This window comes from Terrapene carolina, unplaced genomic scaffold (genome assembly GCF_002925995.2).
Source record: "Terrapene carolina triunguis isolate 2854851 unplaced genomic scaffold, T_m_triunguis-2.0 Scaffold951, whole genome shotgun sequence".
Taxonomy (NCBI): Eukaryota; Metazoa; Chordata; order Testudines; family Emydidae; genus Terrapene; species Terrapene triunguis.
The window spans coordinates 6,344,005-6,348,417 of NW_020665302.1; positions in this window are offsets into that span (position 1 = coordinate 6,344,005).

Here is a 4,413-nt window from a genome sequence, read left to right on the forward strand (position 1 = left end):
TCTATATTCTAATTATTACATCTAATTATAAGAAAAATAAATCTCTTTTCTTTTTTTAAAGTCATAGGTGAGGAAGGAAGATTTTGTGGTAAAAGCAAAGGATCCACAGAGACCTGGATTCTTTCTATTCCTGGCTGTGCCATAAACTTCCTCTAGGACCTTGCCCAAGTCACTGACCCTTTCTGTACCTCAGTTTCCCCATCTTCAAAATGGGAGAAAACTCCCTCTGGCTGATCATACTGCTAGGGCATTATCTGGTTTCTAGCAGTTTAACGCTTTCATAGGCAGTCTCGTATACCACAAATGTAACAGTAATTAAATTAAACTCGGCAGTTGGATGAATTACTGCAACTGATGGGAATCCTACATTTCTTCATCAGCACTCTCAAACTCCAGCATCTTCATTTTGGAAACATTGTCTCGTGTGAATTCTGAAGCAACAGCTGGCATGATAAGACATGCATATTTGTGTCCAAAAATACACGCCCTGGGTGTGGTGTAAAGAACAAAGCCAAAGGACATGTGCCTTCAAAACTTGCCTTCTACTGGGAAGTGTGAGTATGGTGTAATAATGTACACCCCTTTGAGCCCTAGAGAGAGAGAGAGAGAGAGAGACAGGCAGACACCTTTAAAAATAATTGTGCATTCCTACAATCGTCTGATTAATTGTTGTATTCCAATCACATGACTGGAAGTCACCAATAACCAGCAAGATTATTTGATCATGATTACTTAGAGGGAGATTTTTAAAGGCACAAAGAGCAGTTAGACAGCCAATTCCCACTGAAATTCAATGGAAGTTGGGTACCTAAACTGCCCCTTGTGCCTATGAAAATATCCCTCCCTCCCTCCTCCCCCACCCCATCGGTGCTTTGAAAAGATCTACAGATTAATCCTCAAAACACCACAGTCCGTGCACTCCTTCCTTACTCTGGCAAATCTTCCACAGAAGCAAAGGGGTTTTGCAGCCCACTTGCAGCTCCCACTGCCTTCCATCTGGAATTGTGGGTGCCTAGTGCTTCTGAAAAATCAGACCCAGGGTTTCTCAAATGAGACACTTAAACATAGACACACTCAAAACTGGAGGTCACTTTGGGCTAAGGAAGTTGCCTATGGACACCCACTAGTGTTTGCAGCAAAGCCAGGGCGAGAACTCACAACTTCCAGTCCCTGCTTAGTTATACCATGCTGCCTCTCAATTTGAGTTCATATCAACATTTCCAAGTACAGAATAACTCCAAAATGAGTCGCATTATGGGGGTGACACCAGAATTTTGAAACCTGAACTCTCCTCTTGAACCAATACAAATGAAAAGGAGAAAAAAAGGCCTTGTCTGTCTCCTGTGCATTAGTTGTTCCTGAAAAGAGCAACAGCAGCGTTGTTTTGCTGATGGTGAAAAATGAATACTGTGCAGAAGTGACTGGAGGGCATTTTAGATTTCATGTTTGGGAAACAAACAAAGCACAAATTGACTTTTTATAAAGGTCAAGTAAAAATTAGATATCTTAAAGCAGCACAGACTTTTCAGCCTGGTTTATAATAAAAAAAATTCTTGTGAAGAAGAATATAGACATGACCAGGATGACAGATCATCCAAATTAGGACCTAGGGGAAAAAAAAAAAAAAACAGCAATGAGCAAAAATGCTGTTTTTGCATGAAAGTCTTAGATTGCAAATAGCATTGCAACAACAAATTATAGTTTGCAGAAATGTGTGAGGTTGGGGTTGATATAATGGCCTCCCCAACACCACCCTTACAGTAGCAAGAACCAGCCAGCCTGACCTGCTCATAGCCTGACGGTTCCATCATAAAACGTCAGAGGTTTTTAGTGAATTACATGGTTGCGTGTTGAAACTGGCATCTTATACAGATTATTACAACGCACCCTCTATGTGAAAAGCACAAACAACAATGGATATCAATACTGAACAGTTACAACAGGGTTTCTCAAACAGGGGTCGCCGCTTGTGCAGGGAAAGCCCCTGGCGGGCCGGGCCTGTTTGTTTACCTGCCGCGTCCGCAGGTCCGGCCGATCACGGCTCCCACTGGCCGCGGATTGCTGCTCTGGGCCAATGGGGGCTGCTGGAAGCGGCGGCCAGTACGTCCCTCGGCCCGCGCCGCTTCCAGCAGCCCCCATTGGCCCGGAGTAGCGATCCGCAGCCAGTGGGAGCGGTGATCGGCCAGACCTGCGGACGGGGCAGGTAAACAAACAGGCCCGGCCCGCCAGGGGCTTTCCCTGCACAAGCGGCGACCCCGGTTTGAGAAACCCTGAGTTACAATTTCACACTGTATGCACATGGACTAAACTGGATCCCATGTGAATTGCTGCCCAAAGTTGTTGTTGCATAGCGTTACAGCCTTAACCTGTTTTCTATTAATTATGTGCTTTGTGATTCTTCATCATACAACTGCTATGTTTGGTGCCACCACTCAACTTCATCTCTTTTCTTGTCACCATGTTGTGACTCCGCTCTGCCCATGCATGGGAGGAGCATTAAGACCCAGGGACAACAGAGCTTCTGGGAAGTGAAACCAGAGGGTGACCCTGGGGAAACAGCTGCAGAATTAAAAACAAAAAAACCCAAAACCCTGCAAACTCAGAAGCATAAAAAGAAAAAAGGTTCTGCAGCTTGGTTCCCTACTGCCCCCCAGACCATTCCTGTCCCCGCCACAGAGACTACAACCCTTGTGTGTGCTTGGTGAGAGAGGGTGATCACAAACAACTTTTACCCAGGACTGAACAGGCTCTGCACAATCTAAGCTGATATCCCAAATGTTGACACACACCCCTTCCCCCAACATTTCAGTCAGAGATCAGCCTTGCTGGATCTTTAATCTCCTCCTCACAGTTTCACATACAAACCTTGGCTTGGATATTTGGATACATTTCCTTTTTTTTTTTTTTAAATTGTCTTTTGAAGCCAAGTTGCTGAGTGAATTGTAAAGGGAGAGAATTCCAAGAGTGTTAGCTTCTCTGCTGTTCCCAGGGCAGTCCTGGGCCAAAATAAACCTCTGCCATGCCAGCAGCAGTTACTTACACTCAAGCCTCATGCACTGTTTGCAGTTTCTTAAAACGGAGCCTTCCTCCACTTTCCCGTAATAGATAAGTCCTTTTAAAAACCAACCCCCACTTTTCTGTTTCCCTTGCCCCTTCCCCATGCCCTCCTGGATTCCCAGAATAACTCTTGGAAAAAATCAAGGCCACATCCCACCAGATTGCAAAGAAAATTCTTGATCTGCCCATCTGGCAACATGGAATTAGAGCTGCCTATACAGACTGAATGAGCAGAAGAAGGTAGACGTCCTGTCTAGGGGGCAGTGAGAGAGACCTCTGCCCAGAACTCATCCAGTTTTGCAGCAAAGCTTTTCCATTCCCCCTTGCCCCCCATTTCTAGCCCTCCAGTGAGGCAAAAACCCTAGCCCTGGTGTACAATTTTAGCAACAGAGTTGTGTGCTGCACTGCCAGGTCAATGTAAATCCTCATTCTTCCAGGCCACGGGAGCAACAGCAGCGCTTCTCTGTAACTGCTACTTGGGCCTCTGGTCTGGAGCAGCCTACACACCATCTTCAACCTAAGTGTGGTAAAATGCCCAATGAATCTGTGTAGTGGCAGATCCACCTGCCCTAGCCTGCCCACAAGACCCCTTACCCTTCCCCAACCTCCGGATACCTTCAAATAGGCAAGGGGCTTACATACAACCACAGCCTCCCAAATCCTGTTCTTCCCAGTGCATAATGGAAATGTATTTGTTCTGTGCAAAAGGTCCCATTCGGAGACAGCAGGATTTGTTCCTAATTGCAGATTAATACTTTACATTGTGCCTCTGTTGCCATCATTTTTGCTTGTGCTGAACCTTGGATGCTCAAATCAAACAAACTCCTTTTAAAGAATTCAAAGGACATGTGGCCATTGATTCTTTGATCTCTTGCAAAGGCAAGACTGATCAAAATGAAATATGTTACCTTGCAAGAGGAGACCCAGTTAGAAGCACCCCAAATCTCAGCCAACATGCAGAAACAAATTAACCCTGTTTCCTAGAAAGAGACTAAAGTGCTAAAGCTTTATTAACAGTGTTTAAAAAAGGGCCAGGGAGAGCCTGAATATCTGCTCACATTAAAGCTAGTTTAAATTTTTGAGATTTCAATGACATTTTTTCACAATTTTTAAAATCTGCTCTGCTCATATTTTAAAAGAATTAGCATCAACTGTGTTCATATCCATTTTCTGTTTGTTTCCTGTGAATATGCATGCAACTGAGCTCTGGTGTGGCCCACGTGTTTATGGAAAAGGACTTTTAAATTTTCATGTGCAAAATTCTGTACCATAAGTTCTTGAGCACTTGTCCAATCAGCGAACACAAACAATAACGTGGCTCAACACAACTTAACTGCACAGCTCAAATTCTGAATA